The sequence below is a fragment of the Vicugna pacos genome, chromosome X (genome assembly GCF_048564905.1).
Source record: "Vicugna pacos chromosome X, VicPac4, whole genome shotgun sequence".
In the NCBI taxonomy this organism is placed as follows: domain Eukaryota; kingdom Metazoa; phylum Chordata; class Mammalia; order Artiodactyla; family Camelidae; genus Vicugna; species Vicugna pacos.
This window is the reverse complement of record NC_133023.1, coordinates 56,467,828-56,485,355: the sequence shown is the minus strand read 5'-3', so window position 1 is coordinate 56,485,355 and position 17,528 is coordinate 56,467,828. Positions and strand designations below refer to the sequence as shown.

Here is a 17,528-nt window from a genome sequence, read left to right as displayed (position 1 = left end):
CAGGAGCAACAAAGGAGGGATAGTGCTCGTTCACTGAGTCTTCCCCTCTCCAATGGAGAGGTCAGCAGGATGGAGGGGGAGCCTCTGAGGCTCAGATGTGTACGGAGCACCCCTTGACTGACAGAACTAAGTTAAATGGGCACAAAGGGTCGATACAACACCCAGTGTGAGATGCAAGCTGGCAGCTGGGGGATGGGACAGGCTGCTCAAGCCGGGCAAAGGACTGGGGCAGCTGCACTGAGGCAGCCCCAGGGGACTACAGGGTACTGCGTGCTGTGGCTAGGTGAGTACACAGGGCAAAACAACCTAGGCCCTCCACAAAACAACATGGTTGATGCGCCCTGAGGGGAAGGGTGCCATAACCCCATCTCTGAAAACCCATGGAAGGTTTTTGGGTGAAGAGGGGTAGGGCTCAGCCACAGCCATCATATCCTCTGGCACTTAGCACCCAGGTGAGGGCGGGGTTGAAACCTGAATCCTTACCTAAGAGCTTAGCAGCCTCAAAGGCAAGATGTAGACTTGTTTACAGCCCAAGGCAGATAGGATATTTCTGTCCTGGTACCTCTGAGAGCTCACTATGCCAAGACAAACAAGGAGCTGAGTTTGGCATGGAGCAGGGGGGGGCTGTTCCGCTGTCTTCCCCTAGCCCACTTACGGAGCACGGACCTGAGGCAGAGTGGGCAGCTGCACAGAGCAGGGGAGCGACTGGTGGTGGGAGAGGGTGGGTGGCCACCCGCCTTCCCTGCAGGAGTGCAGCACCTGACCATGGTGCTGGGAGGGGGGCACAATCCACCCACCTACCTCGCCCAAGTGCAGCACCTGACCATGGCATCAGGAGTGACCTGCCCGCCAACCGTGTAAGAGTGTAGCACCTGACTGCACTGTTGGGAGGGGGCACGATCTGCTTCTCAACAGGCACTGGGAGCAGCACAGACCAGGGGCACCAATGGAAGGACTCTGAAATCAGCAAGCTGATTTTGTGAAACAGGGCGAAGACAGAAAGACCTCTTGATAAAATCATTAAGAGTGCACAGTCTCCATGAGAACACATCCTGCTCCTTTTTTTAAAATCTCCTTTTATCTATTCTATCTTCTATTACCTTTTAAATTTTTACTTTTTAAACAATTGTATATGTCTCCAGTTTTAATACCTTTAAAGTTTTTCTTTTAAAATATTTTTATTATTATTATTTTAAAAAATCCACCTCATTTCAATTTCACTTCACTGGGTTTTGATCTCCTGTTATTGATTATACATGGGTTTCAAGTATTTTTTATTCTTTTCTCCTTTTTTAAAGGGTTTTAAAACTCGATTCTTAACTCAATTGTTATTCTGTTTCAACTTGCTCTTCTATTACTGATTATACACTGTTTTAAAACCGTTTTTTCTCCCTTCTTTAAAAATTCTCTTTTTTAAAGTTTTATTCCTTCATAGGCTTTAGATAGATGAATACATAAACTCCTTAAGGACACAATAGATAACTGATAACCCATAAGCCACAGTGCCAGAGAGCTATGAGCAAGATGAAGCAGAGGAACCACTTCCAATTATAGGAGCAGGAGAAATCCTCTGAAAGCACAATCAATGAAATAGACACTGATGGCCTACTATATCAAGATTACAAAAAAGGAGTGAACAAAGTACAGAAGGAACTGAAAGAGATGGTGTTTGGAGATATAAAATATGTCAAAATGAAATTGAAGCTATAAAGAGCCAAGTAGAATTGGTAAACTGATTTGCCGAGATGACAGCTGATCTAAAGGCTGTACAAAACAGGCTAGATAATGAAAAGGGACGAATAAGTGACCAAGTAGACAGGACAACAGAAAGCACTCAATCAGAACAGCTGAGAGAAAAACAAATAAAAACCAATGAAGACAATATAAGGGACCTATGGGATAATATAAAGCATGCCAATCTATGCATAATAGGGGTTCCAGGAGGGGGGGAAAGAGAAAAGGGGATTGAAAAGGTATTGGAAGAAATCATGACTGAAAACTTCCCAAACCTAAAGAAAGAATCAGATATCCAAGTACAGGAAGTTCAGAGGGTCCCAATCAGGAAGAACCCAGACAGACCTACACCAAGACATATCATAATCAATATGGCCAGAGTCAAAGATAAAGAAATGATCCCAAAGGCAGCAAGAGAAAAAGAGTGAGTTACAAGGGAACCCCCATAAGGCTTTCAGCTGATTTCTCTACACAAACACTACAGGCCAGAAGGGAGTGGCAAGATATATTCGAAGTCCTGAATGAAAAAAAGATGCAGCCTATATACTTTATCCAGCAAGGTTATCCTTTAGAATAGAAGGAGAGATAAAGAACTTCACAGACAAGGAAAAACTAGAAGAGTTTAGCAACACTAAACCCATGCTAAAAGAAATATTGACAGGTCTATTCTAAATAGAAAAGAAGAAGGATGCTACAGAAATGAGAAACTCATAACTGGAAAGGTGATAACTACCGTGAATTACAAATAGAATAGACACAAAATTGTAAAAGAAGACATATAAATCATTAAGAGTAGGAGAGGGAAGCAAGAACATATAGAGTATTTTTTCTTTCTTAAATTTTTTTTCTCAGTTGGATGGGTTTGAGCTTACATTACTATCTGTTTAATACAAACAGTTATAGTAATGGGCTAATAGACTTACAAAAACAAGCCAAAAACTTACAAGGGAGCCACAAAAACTGAATAAAATCCAAGATAATACAAAGGAAAATTACCAAACCACAAAAGGAAGAAGAAATGAACAAAAAGGAAAAAACAAATCAACTGCAAAACTAAGTTCAAAATGGCAATAAACACACATCTATCATTAATTACTGTAAATGTTAATGGACTAAATGCTCTGATCAAAAGACATAGAGTGGCAGACTGGATAATGAAGCAAGAACTTCCAATATGCTGCATACAAGAGACCCACTTTAAGGAGAAGGAGACATATAGATTGAGAGTGAAAGGATGGAAAAGGATATTCCATGCAAATGGAAAAGCCAAAAAAGCAGATGTAGCAGTCCTGATTTCAGACAAAATAGACTTTAAAACAAAGGCCATAAAGATAAAGAAAGACATTTTATAATGATTAAAGGAGTAATACAAGATGAGAGTATTACACTCATTAATATATATGCACCCAATATAGCAGCACCTAAGTACATAAAGCAGTTACTAACAGATAAGGGGAGATATTAATGGAAATACAATCATAGTTGGAGATTTTAACATTGCATTAACATCAATAAACAGACCTTCCAGATGGAAAATAAATAAGGCAACAGAGAAATTAAATGATACAATAGAAAAATTAGATTTGGTGGATATTTTCAAAGCATTACACCTCCAAAAATAGGATATACATTCTTTTCAAGTGCACATGGAACATTTTCTAGGATTGATCATGTACCTGGGCATAAAAGAAGCCTCAACAATTTTAAAAAGATAGAAATTATCTCAAGCATCTTTACTGACCACAATGCCATGAAACTAGAAATCAACTACAGAGAAACAAAGGAGAAAAAAGGAAAGCATGGAGATTAAACAACATGCTATTAAAAAACCAGTGGGTCAATGATGAAATCAAATTTGAAATTTAAAAATACCTTGAGACAAATGAAAATGAAAACACAACCACACAAAACTTATGGGACGCAGCAAAGGCAGTGCCAAGAGGCACGTTTATAGCGATACAGGCCTTCCTCAAAAAAGAATAACAATCTCAAATAAACAATCTCACCCATCAGCTAAAAGAATTAGGAAAAGGAGAGCAAAAACCCCCAAAAGTCAGCAGAAGGAAGGAAATACTAAAAATCAGAAAGGAAATAAATAAATAGAGATTAAAAAAAACAATAGAAAAAGTCAATCAAACCAAAAGCTGCTGTTTTGAAAGAGTCTTTAAGTGCTTAAATAATGTTGAATTATATTTAGCCTTACAAATAAATTTTTTTTTCTGGCTCATTTTGAATCAACTTGATAAGGTATACACCTTTATATAGCCTCACCTGGTTTTCCATATTCCCATTCCCAGTGTAGTCTACCTTAGTTTGCACTTGAAGGTAACCCTTGAAGCTAAATGACAGAAACAGGCTGCAAAGGTGGACAAGGGGAAGAATGTCCCTCTTACCTTGATAAATCAGTGTCACACACAGAACCTACGTTTTCTGAAGCATTATCTTCATTATAGAGCCATTTGATCCCATCGTAGAAGTCATCCACTTCCATTTCCTCTATTTTGTGTTTAGCAGAGATATGCTTGCACTCATTGGCAGTCGGAAGATGATGGCAGAAGGCTGCTGTACCTCTGACTGGCACTTCTGGTTTGCTGTTGTCCTGGGAGAAATTTGGGCCTGGGGCAGAGGAGGGATGTATCTGAACACTCCTTTGTCACAGGTTACCAGGGTGTGCTTGAGAGGATGATAGACATAAATGGAATTTAGTGGCAGGAAGACTGCAGAGTAGTAAAGGTGATGTGCCACAAGCTCTGAACAATGGATCAACTGGGAGTTATCCATCTGTGCTTTCTGAAACAGTTCAGTTGTAAGTGGAAGCCAGTCAGGAATGAGTTTCTCCATTTCCATGGATCCTTTGAATTGCAGAAGTTGGCTGCAGGCCATATAGTGAAGTAGTTGCTTGGTAAGGACAGCCAAATGTTGAGATGGGCTCAGTTTGGGCAAACTAAAAAGTAACTGAGGCCTAGTTGACATTGCAATGGTATGGAACGAAAAAACAAACATTTTTTTAAATTAAAAATCAGAAGAACATCATTCTAGTTTTGCTTAAATGTCTAGGTAAGCTATGTACAGAAATTGATGTAACCTCCTCAAGTATTACTCAGTCACTAAGTTTTAAATTTTAGCTCCAGTGATTTGATATACATCCTAGTTTCTAACTTTTCCTTGGCTAATTGCAATAATTTTCCTTTTCCTACAGTTCAGAACAAAACAAATGAGTGGGCAATCTACTTTTCAAGTTACTGAAATAGGACTACAAATTCAAATAAGAAACTAAAAGACTTCAGGTATATTTACAATGTGAAGAAAATTCAATGGTGTGGCTGTGTGAAGATCCTAATTCAGCTTGTCCAGAATAATTCTCTCCATCCTCAGAATTTCAGATGAAGAACAGCCACAGAAACTATCCCTTGTCAGCACCTTCAGTACTGGAATTCTTTCCTCCCCAACAGTTTTGGCAGCTAGGGAAAAACAGCTGATGCAATACAACTCAAGTATTTTGGGTGGGCCTTTACAGTAGCTAAGAACTTGTCAAAAAAAAACTAGCCAGCGTAAATGTTTCTGGGTAAAGATTGAATTTGTCCTTGAGTTTGGCCAGCCACTGAATCACTTTATCTCTTTTGGGAAGAGAAACATTTAAAATGAAAAAGACAGACAATACCAAGGGTTGACAAGGATGTAGAGCAACTTGAGACTTTCATATTCTGCCGATTTGTAGGCATTTTTGGCATTCACCTTCCGCATCTAGGCTTCCCTAGAGATTGCCTTTCCTTTCCAACAGGAAAGGCAATCTCTGGTTTTCCAAAGGCCCTGGAAACTTAATGATATCCTTTGGAACTGCCTGCCACCCAGTTCCATGTAGCCACCTTCTCCTCCTCCTCCTCCTCCTCCTCCTCCCCAGCGGTACTGTAGCCCTCACTAGGGTGACGTGGAGTCATCCAGGGGCTCATTACCGGCTCATTTTCTCCAGCGCTTGGGGGCGGCGGGGTGCGCAGCATGCGGGCGGGCAGAATGAGGAGGGAGAAGATGGAGGCCGTGCTGGAGGACGATGGCGCGGGCGCTGGTGCTTGATGCACGGCTGCAGCCGGTGGGTTGGTCAGCGAATTAGTTCCATGACGCCTGGGACCAGAAGCCGCCACCACTTGTGCCGGGGTTGGAAGGGGGTTCCCTGTCACTATAGAGCGGCGGGGGCCGGGAGAGGTGGAGGGGGAGACCAGTTCTGCCTCTGCCCGGGGGAAGCTCCTCCGAGGAGAAATGGTGAAAGGGAGCGGAAGGAGGAAAAAGGAAAGGGAAATGGGGAGGAGGGGAATTAAAAAAAAGCTAGACAGAGGCGCTGCCACATTCGCTTGCGGGGAAGGCTCACTTGATAGTAAGTATTTAAGTCAAGCGGTGTCAGTCCTCCAACGTTTTCCTTCAATATTGTGTTGGCTATTGAGGATCTTTTTTCTCTCCATACAAACTTTAGAAGCAGTTTGTTGATACCCACAAAATAACTTGCTGGGATTTTGGGATATTTTTGAATCTATAGATCAAGTTGAGAAAGTGACATGTTGACTGTATTGAGTCTTCCTATACATGAGTATGGAATACATCTCCATTAATTTAGTTCTTCTTTGATAGATTTCATCAGAATTCTGTAGTTGTCCTCTTAGAGATTTTATACATACTATATTAGATTTATACCTGAGGATTTAATTTTTTTGGATGATAATGTAAATGTTAATGCATTTTAAAATTTCACATTCTACTCGTTTACTGCTGGTGTATACAACAGTGATTGACTTTTTATATTAATCTTGTATCCTGCAATTTTGCTATGTTTACTTATTATTATTATTTCATATTTTCTACATATAGTACCATTTCATCTGCAAAAAATTTTCTTTTTTCCCAATTTGTATGCTTCTTTTTTGCCCTTTACAAGTCTTACTGCATTAGCTAGGACTTACAGTATGATATTGAAAACCAGTTGTGGAAGGGTACATCCATGCCTTATTCTGGATCCTAATGGGAAAGCTACTAGTTTCTCACAATTAAGTATGATGTTAGCTGTATGGTTTTGTAGATTTTTTTTTTATCAATTTGAGGATGTTCCCCTCTATTCCTGGTTTGCTGAGAGTTTTTTTTTTTTCATGAATGGGTATTGAATTTTCTAAAATACTTTTTCTTTTTTTAAATTAAAGTACAAACAGTGTACAATGTTGTGTCAATTTCTGGTATACAACATAATGTTTGAGTCATACATATACATACATATATTCCTTTTCATATTCTTTTTAATTTTCATTATAGGTTACTACAAGATATTGTATATAGTTCCTTGTGCTATACAGTATGAACTTGCTGTTTATCTATTTTATATATAGTAGTTAGTATCTGCAAATCTAGAACTCCCAATTTATCCTTCCCAACCCTCTTCCCCCTGGTAACCATAAGTTTGTTTTCTATGTCTGCGAGTCTGTTTCTGTTTTGTAAATAAGTTCAATTTTATCATTTTTTTTAGATTCCACATATGAGTGGTATCATATGGTATTTTTCTCTTTCTGGCTTACTTCACTTAGAATGATGATCTCCAGGTCCATCCATGTTGCTGCAAATGGCATTTTATTCTTTTTATGGTTGAGTAATATTCCATTGCATAAATATACCACAACTTCTTTATCCAGCCATCTGTAGATGGACATTTAGGTTGCTTCCGTGTCCTGGCTATTGTAAATACTGCTGCTATGAACATTGGGGTGCATGTATATTTCTGAATTATATTTCCCTTTGAATATATGCCCAGCAATGAGATTGCTGGATCATACAATAAATCTATTTTTAGCTGTTTAAGGAATCTCCATATTGTTTCCATAATGTCTGCATCAAACTACATTCCCACCAATAGTGTAGGAGGATTCTCTTTTCTCCATGACCTCTCCAGCATTTATCATTTGTGGACTTTTGAATGATGGCCATTCTGACCAGTGTGAGGTTATACCTCACTGTAGTTTTGATTTGCATTTCTCTGAATAATTAGCAATATTGAGCATTTTTTCATGTGTCTATTGGCCATCAGATGCTTTTTCTGCACCCATTTATATGATTATGTATTTCTGCACCTATTTATATGATTTTCCTTCTTCAATCTGTTTATGAATTACAGTAATTGATTTTCCAATATTGAACCATTCTTGAATGCTTGGAATAAATCTCATTTGGTCATGGTTTATAATTCTTTATATGCATTGTTGTATTCAATTTGCTAATATTTTGTTGAAAATTTTGCATCTATGTTCATGAGAGATATTGATGTATAGTTTTCTTTTCTTGTAATGTCTGTCTGTTGTTGATTTTAGGGTAATGCTGGTCACATAGAATGAGTTAGGAAGTATTGCCTCTGCTTCTGTCTTATGGAAGAGATTGCAAAGAATTGGTATAATTTTTCCCTTAAATGTTTGGTAGAATTCATCAGTGAACCCATCTAGGCCTGGTGCTTTCTGTTTTGGAAGGTTATTAATTATTGATTCAATTTCTTTAATAGATATAGGCCTATTCAGATTGTCTATTTCTTACGTGAGTTTGGTAGATTGTGTCTTTCAAGAAATTATTCCACTTATTGGCAGCTTGTGTCTTTCAAGAAATTGTTCCATTTATTCTAGGTTACTAAATTTGTGGGCATGGAGTTGTTCATAATATTTCTTTGTTGTCTTTTAATATCCATGGGACCTAAGGTTATGTCCCCTCTGTCATTTTTGATGTTAATAATTTGTGTTCTCTCTCTTTTTTTCTTTGTCAGCCTAGCTGGAGGCTGTTTGATTTTATTGATTTCAAAGAACTAGTTTTTGGTTTCATTGATTTTCTTTATTGTTTTCTTGTTTTCAATTTCCTTGATTTCTGCTCTAATAGTTATCATTTATTTTCTTCTGCCTACTTTGTTTCTATTAACTTTATTGAGGAATACTTGACAAATATAATTCCATATATTTAAAATGTACAATGTGATAACTTGACATACATATACATTGTAGAGTGATTACCAAGTTCAAGATAATTACACATGTCACCCCATGTAGTTAACATAGTTAACTTTTTTAGTGTGTGTATGGTGAGAATGCTTAAAATAATCAACTTTCAAGTATACATTACCATATTATTAACTATAGTTACAATGCTGTACATTAGATCCCCAAAACTTATTCTTATTACAACTAATAATATGCACCCTTTGACCTGCATTATTCTATTTTCCCTTCACCCCGGGCCCTGGCAACCATCATTCTTTTCTCTGTTTCTATGAAATTGGCTTTTTTTGTTTTTTAGATTTCACACCTAAGTGGTACCACACAGTATTAATCTTTCTCTGTCTAGCTTATTTCACTTAGCATAATACCCACCAGATTCATCTATGTTTTTGCAAATAGCAGATTTCCTTCATTTTATGGCTGAATAATATTCCATTGTGTATATATACTACATATTTCTTTATCCATTTATCCATCAGTGGACAATTAGATTGTATCTATGTGTTGGTTATTGCAAATAGCACTGCAATGAACATGGGGTAATAACTCTTTGAGATCATGATTTTATTTCCTTTGGATGTAAAACCAAAAGTGGAATTGCTGAATCACATGGCAGATCTATTTTTAAATTTTGAAGACCTACATTACTGTTTACCGTAATAGTTGTACCTCCAATAGTACACAAGAATTTCTTCTCCTCATCCTCTCCAATACTTGTTATCACCTGTCTTTTTGAGAATAGCCACCCTAACAGGTGTGAGATGTTATCTCATTGTGGTTTTGATTTGCATTTAATTGATGATTAGAGATGCTGAACACCTTTTCATTTATCTCTTAGCCATTTATATGGCCATTCCTATGTCTTCTTTGGAAAAATGTCCCTTTAGTACCTCTGCCCATTTTCCTATTGAGTTTTATGAGTTCTTTATACATTTTGAACATAACTCCTTATCTAATATATGGTTTACAAATATGTTTTTTCATTCTTTGGGTTGACTTTTCACCTTGTTGATTGTTTATTTCTCTGTATAGAAGCCTTTTAGTTTGATGTAGTTCCACTTGGCCTATTTTTGCTTTGGTTGTTTTTGCGTCTGTTGTCATATCTAACAAGTAATTGCCAAACTTAATGTCAAGGAGCTTTTTCCTTGACTTTTTCTAGGAGTTTTATGGGTTTAGGTCTTACATTTAAATATTTAATCCATTTTGAGTTAGTTTTTGTGAGTGGTGTAAGATAGGGACCAATTTAATTCTTTTGCATTTGAATATCCAGTTTTCCCATCACTATTGAAGAGATTATTCTTTCTTTGTGAGTCGTATTGGCTTCCTTGTCAAATATGTTGATTGTATATTCATGGGTTTATATCTGGGGTCTCAGTTCTTTTCCATTGGTCTCTATAGCTATTTTCTTGCCTATACTATACAATTTTGATTACTATAGATTTATAAAAGTTTGAAATCCAGAAGTATAATGCCTCCAGTTTTGTTCTTTTTGTTTCAGGATTGCTTTAGCTGTTTTGAGGCCTTCTGTGGTTCCATACAGAATTTATCTTTTTTTTTCTATTTCTTGGAGAAATGCCATTGGAATTTTGATAAGGATTGTGTTGATCTTGTAGATGGACTTGGATGCTGTGAACATTCTAACAGTATCAATTTTCACTCTATGAAACAGATTATCTTTCCTATTATTTGTGTGTTATTCAATTTTTCAACAATGTCATAGTTTTTGTTGTACAGATCTTTCACTGCCTTGGATAAATTTATTCCTAAATATTTTATTGTTTTTGATGCTATTGGAAATGGGATATTTTTCTTTATTTCTTTTTCAGATAGTTTGTTTTTAGTGTATAGAAGTATGTCTGTGTTTTGTATGTTGATTTTGTATCCTGCAACTTTACTGAATGCACTCATTAGTTCTAATAGTTTTTTGTGGCTTCTTTATTATTTTCTATGAAAAAAGGTACACTGTACATATTATGTATAAGATTATGTCTTCTGCAAACAGAAACAATTTTACTTCCTCATTTTGTATTTGGATGTCTTTTAATTCTTTTTCTTGCTTTATTGTTCTGTCTCTGAATCCCAGTACTCTCTTGTATAGTAGTAGTAAACGTGGGCACCGTAATCTCATCCCTGATCTTAGAGAAACAGCTTTTAACCTTTCACCTATGAGTATGATGTCAACTGTGGGCTTGTCATATATGGCCTTTATTATGTTGAGGTAGGTTCCTTCTATATCCAATATGTTGAGAGTTTTTAATAATGAAAGATGTTATTTTTTGTTAAATGCTTTTTCTGCATCTATTGAGATGATTGTATGGTTTTTATCCTTCATTTTTTTAATGTGGTGTATTGCACTTATTGACTTGTGTGTGTTGAACCACCCTTGCATTGCAGTTGATTATGTGTATGATCTTTTAACATACTGTTAAATTCTATTTGTTATTATTCTGTTGAGACTTTTTGCATCTATTTTCATCAGGGATAATAGCGTATAGTTTTTTTAGTATCCTTATCTAACTTTGGTATAAAGGTGATGCTGGACTTATAAAATGAGTTAGTAATTGTTCTCCCCCCTTCATTTTTTTGAGGGGAATAGTTTGAAAAGGATTACTATTAACACTTCCTTAAATGTTTGGTGGAATTCATCAGTGAAACCATCTGGTTCTGAGATGTTTTTGTTTACTGATTCAATCTGGTTACTCATTATTGGTCTGTTTAGATTTTGTGTTTCTTCATGATTTAGTATTGATGGCTATATGTTTCTGGGAATTTATCAGTTTCTTCTAGGTTGTTCAATCTTCTGGTGTATAATTGTTTATAGTATTCTCTTTTATCCTTTGTATTTCTGTTGTTTTAGTTGTAATGTGTCCTTTTTAATTTATAGTTTTATTTGAGTCCTCTCCATCTTTTCTTGATTAGTTTAGCTAAAGGTTGCCATTTTGTTTTCCTTTTTTAAAGAACCAATTCAGTTTTGTTAATCTTGTTATTGTTTTCCTATTATTAATTTAATTATATATGCTCAAATATTTATTTCCTTTCTTCTGCTAATTCTGGGCTTAATTTGTTCTTTTTTCTAGTTCTTTGATGTATAAAGTTAGGTTTTTTATTTGTGATCTTTCTTTTTTCCTAATGTAGGCATTTTTCACTATAAACTTCATTATTACAATAGTTTTTTATGCATCCTGTATTTTCGGTATGTTGCGATTCCTTTTTTGTTTGTTTCAAGATTATTTTTGATTGATAAAATGTTAATTCATTTAAAAGAATGAACCTCCTAGGAAGTTTTGTTCATTATATTCTCTCAAAAATGAATACCAAAATCAACTAGAGATGCATCCATATATTTTGCATTCATAAACAGGCCTCCTACTCCAAAAAAGCAGGAACCCTTGATCTAGTCTAACTCTTATTGTATTAATGAAGAAAGAAACTAAAAAAGAACAAATGGTTCACAAGAGGTGAGTAATTTCCAAGAGGGTTCCAAGTTCAACTTTCTAAACCTAGAAGATGGCAACACAGGATCCTACATTCGTATGTATGAACCTCCAGGACACAAAATGAGCCTTTAAAATATCATTTTAAAATCAATGATCAAGACTTTTTTGATTTGCATTTTGATTTCTTCTTTAACACTGCGTTTAGTTTCTGTGTATTTGTGAATTTTCCAATTTTCTTCCCGTTATTAATTTCTAGTTTTATACCATTGTCATGGGAAAAGATATTGACATAGTTTCTATTATTTTGAATTTGTTTAGACTCTCTTTGTCATCTAACATATCTATCTGGAGAGTGTTCTGTGTGCACTTGAGAGGGATGTGTATTCTAATGCTGTTGGATAGAATGATCTGCATATTTAATAGATACAGAAAGAGCATTTGCAATCTCAACATAATAAAAGCCATGTGTGAAAAATCAACAGGAAAAATCATACTTAATGATGAAAGACTGAAAGCATATCCTCTGAGATCAGGAACAAGGCATAGGTGCTTGCTTTCACCACTTGTATGCAATATAGTACTAGAAGTTCTAGCCTGAGCAATTAGGCAAGAAAAAGAAATAAAAGGGATCCAAACTGGAAAGGAAGAAGTAAAATTACCTTTTTTTTTTGTAGATTACATGATCTTTTTAAAATTTTATGTTTTATTGAATGTAGTTGATTTACAATGTTAGTTCCAGGTATACAGCAAAGCAATTCAGTTATATATATGCATATATATATATATTTTTCTTCAGATTCTTTTCTATATTATTATAAGAAATTGAATTTAGTTCCCTGTGTTATACAATAGGTCCTTGCTGTTTATTTATTTTATATATAGTAATGTATGTCTGTTAATCCCAAACTCCTCATTTATCCCTCCCCTGGCCATTTCCTCTTTGGTAACCATAGTTTGTTTCTATGTCTGTGAGTCTGTTTTTGGTTTGTAAATAGAATTTGTATCATATTTTTTTAGATTCCACATATAAATATCATATGATATTTGTCTTTGTCTAACTCCATTTAATATAATGATCTCTAGGTCCATCCATATTGCTGCAGATGACATTATTTTATTCTTTTTTATGGCTGAGTAATATTCCATTGTATGTATGTATACCACTTCTTCTTTATCCAGTCATCTGTTGATGGACATTTATATTGTTTCTGTTTTTGGCTATTTTAAATAGTGCTGCTATGAACATTAGGGTGCATGTATCTTTTCAACTTAGAGTTCCCTGTGAATATATGCCCAGGAGTGGGATTGCTGAATCATAGGTAAGTTTATTTTTAGTTTTTAAAGGAACCTCCACATTGTTTTCCATAGTGGCTGCACCAATTTACATTTCCAACAATGTAAGAGGGTTCTTTTTTCTCCACACCCTCTCCAGCATTTATTATTTGTAGATGTTTTTAAAATGATGACCATTTTGACTGGTGTGAGGTGGTATCTCATTGTTGTTTTGACTTGCATTTCTCTAATAATTAGTGATATTGAGCATCTTTTCATATGTCTTTTGGCCATCTGGATGTCTTCTTTGGAGAAATGTCTAGTGAGGTCTTCTGACTATTTCTGAAAAACATTAGATTGCCTGTTTTTTTTTTCTTTTTCTATATTAAGCTGTATGAGATGTTTGTATATTTTGGGAACTAGTCCCTTGTCAGTCATATGGTTTGCAAATGTTTTCTCCCACTCTGTAGGTTATCTTTTCATTTTGTTTATGGTTTCCTTTGATGTGCAAAAGCTTTTAAGTTTAATTAGGTCCTATTTGTTTATTTTGCTTTTATTTCCATTACTCTAAGAGCTGATTAGAAAAAAATATTGCTTCAATTTATGTAGAAGAAAGTACTGCCTATGTTTTCCTCTAGGATTTTTAGAGTATCTGGTCTTACATGTAGGTCATTAATCCATTTTGAGTTTATTTTTGTGTATAGTTTTAGAGAGTGTTCTAATTTCCATCTTTTACATGTAGCTGTCCAGTTTTCCTAGAACCACTTATTGAAGAGACTGTCTTTTCTCCATTGTATATTCTTGCCTCCTTTGTCATAGATTATTTGATCATAAGCACATGGGTTTATTTCTGGACTTTCTATCCTGTTTCATTGATCTATGTATCTGTTTTTGTGCCAGTACCATACTGTTTTGATTACAATAGCTTTGTAATATAGTCTGATGTCAGGAAGCATGAGTCCTCCAGCTCTGTTCTTTCTCAAGATTGTTTTGACTATTCAGGGTCATTTTTGTCTTCATACAAATTTTAAAATTTTTTTGTTCCAGTTCTATGAAAAATGTCATTGGTAATCTGATAAGGATTGAACTGAATTTGTGTATTGCCTTGGGTAGTATGGCCATTTTAACAATATTGCTTTTTCCAATCCAAAACATGATATATCTTTCCATCTGTTTGTGTTGTCTTCAATTTCTTTCATCAGTGTCTTACAGTTTTTGGAATACAGGTTCTTTGCCTCCTTAGGTAGGTTTATTCCTAGGTGTTTTATTTTTTTGATGCAATGGTAAATGATATTGTTTCCTTAATTTCTTTTCCTGCTATATCATTGTTAGCGTATAGAAATGCAACTGATTTCTATATATTAATTTTGTATCCTGCAACTTTACTGAATTCATTAATAAGCTCTAGTAGTTTTCTGGTAGCCTCTTTAGGTTTTTCTATGCATATTACCATGTGATCTGAAAACAGTGACAGTTTTACTCCATCTTTTCCAATTTGGATTCATTTTATTTCCTTTTCTTCTCTGATTGCTGTGGCTAGGACTTCCAAAACTATTTTAACAAAAGTGACATGAGTAAGCATCCCTGTCTTGTTCTCAGTCTTAGAGGAAATGCTTTCAGCTTTTCACCATTAAGTATGGTGTTAGCTATGGGTTTGTCATATATGGGCTTTATGATGTTAAGTATGCTCCCTCTGTGCCCACTTTCTGGAAAGTTTTTATCATAAATGGATGTTGAATTTTATCTAAGCTTTACCTACATCTATTGAGATGATTGTATGATTTTTATTCTTCAATTTGTTAACGTGGTGTATCACATTGATTGATTTGTGGATATTGAAAAATCCTTGCATCTCTGGGATAAATCCCACTTGAACATGGTTTATAGTCCTTTTAATGTATTATTGGAGTTGATTTGCTAGTATTTTGTTGAAGATTTTTGCATGTATACTCATAAGTGATATTGGCCTGTAATTTTCTTTTTTGTGTGATATCTTTGTGTAATTTTGGTATCAGGGTGCTGGTGGCTTCATAGAATGAGTTCAGAAGTGTTCCTTTCTCTGCAATTTTTTGAATAGTTTCAGAAGGATGGGCATTAACTCTTGTCTAAATGTTTGGTAGAATTCCCTTGTGAAGCCATCTGGTCCTGGACTTTTGCTTATTGGGAGTTTTAAAATTACTGATTCAATTTCAGTGCTGGTAATTGAACATGATCTTATATATAGAAAACCCTAAAGATTCTGTGAGAATCTATTAGAACTATAAATGATTTTTAAAAAATCAGGATACAGAATCAATGCACAAAATATCATTTGCATTTCTACACACAAACAATGAATGATCTGAAAAGGAAATTACACAAACAATTCCTTTTACAATAGCATCAGAAAGAGTGAACTATTTAGGAATTAACTAAGAAAGTGAAAGTCTCATACAATTAAAACTACAAAACATTACTGAAATAAATTTTAAAAGATCTAAATAAATGGAAAGACATTCCATGTTTGTGGATTGCAAGATTTAATATTATTAAAATGTCAACATTACCTAAAGCAATCTAAAGATTCAATGCATTCCCTATGAAAATCTTAATGATTTTTTGCAGAAATAAAAAAACTCATTTTAAAATTTATATGAAATCTCTAGGGACCCAGAATAGACAAAACAATCTTGAAAAAGACTAAAACCACACTACTCATGTTCCTGATTTTAAAACTTACTATAAAGCTATACAGTGATCATAACAGTGTGGTATTGGGATACAGACATATAGAACAATGGAACAGAATATAGAACCCATAAATAAACCTTTGCATATATGGTCAAATAATTTTTGACAAGGGTGCCAAAACTATTCAATGGGGAAAGAACAGTCTTTTCAACAAATGGTTCTGGTAAAACTGGATATCCACAAACAAAAGAATTCAGTTAGACCCTTACCTAACACCATATACAAAAAATAACTCAAGATAGATAAACGATAAGGGGAAGGGTATAGCTCAAGTGGTAGAGCACATGCTTAGCATGCATGAGGTCCTGGGTTCAATCTCCAGTACCTCTTCAATCAATCAATCAATCAATCAATCAACCAAATTACCTTCCTCCCCCCCAAACAATACAAAATAAAACAAAAAGATGGATCAAGGATATAAATGTAAGACCTAAAATAATAAACTCTTAGAACAAAACATAGGACAAAAGCCTCATAACATTGATTTTGGCAATTATTTCTTGGTTATGACACCAAAGGCAGAAGTAACAAAATAATGATAGATAAATTGGATGTCATAAACATTTTTTAAAATTGAGCATCTAAAGACACTATCAACAGAGTAAAGAGAATGGGAGAAAATATTTGCAAATCATATATATATATATGATTTGCAAATATTATATATATATATATATAAAATAAGGGATTAATATCCAGAATATATAGAAAATTCCTAAAACTCAACAAATAAAAACCAAACAAACCAACCAATTTAAAAATGGACAAGAACTTGAATAGCCATCTCTCCAAGTAGCCAACAAGCCTATGAAGAGATGCTCAACATCACTGAAAATTGGAGAAGTGAAACTCAAAACCAAAATGAGATATCACTTCACATTCATTAGGTTGACTATTATATTAAAAAAAAAAGGAGAACAACAAAGAAAATAACAAATGTTTGTGAGGATGTGGAGAAATTAGAACTCTTATGCACTGTTGGTGTGTGAAATGGTACAGCCACTGTGGAAAACAGTATGACAGTTCCTCAAAAAGTTAAAAATGAAATTACCATATTATTCAGCAATCCCACTTCTGGGTATATATCCAGAAGAACTGAAAGCAGGATCTCCAAGAGGTATTTCCACACCCATGTTTATTGAAGCATTATTCATAATAGCCAAAAGGTAGAAGCAACCCTAATGTTCATCAGTAGATAAATGGATAAAGAAAATGTGGTATATACATACAGTGCAATATTATTACACCTTTTTTAAAAGGAAGAAAATTCTGTCACATACTATAACATGAATGAACCTTGAGGACATTATGCTAAGTGAGATAAGCCAGTCACAAAAAGTCAAATATTATA

General features: G+C 34.9%; 1 pseudogene; it reads right to left on the bottom strand.

Moving 5' to 3' along the window:
- Positions 1-4,072: 4,072 nt before the first annotated feature.
- On the bottom strand, positions 4,073-5,672 carry LOC102541944 (cyclin-I-like; annotated as a pseudogene).
- Between the last annotated feature and the right edge of the window lie 11,856 nt (positions 5,673-17,528).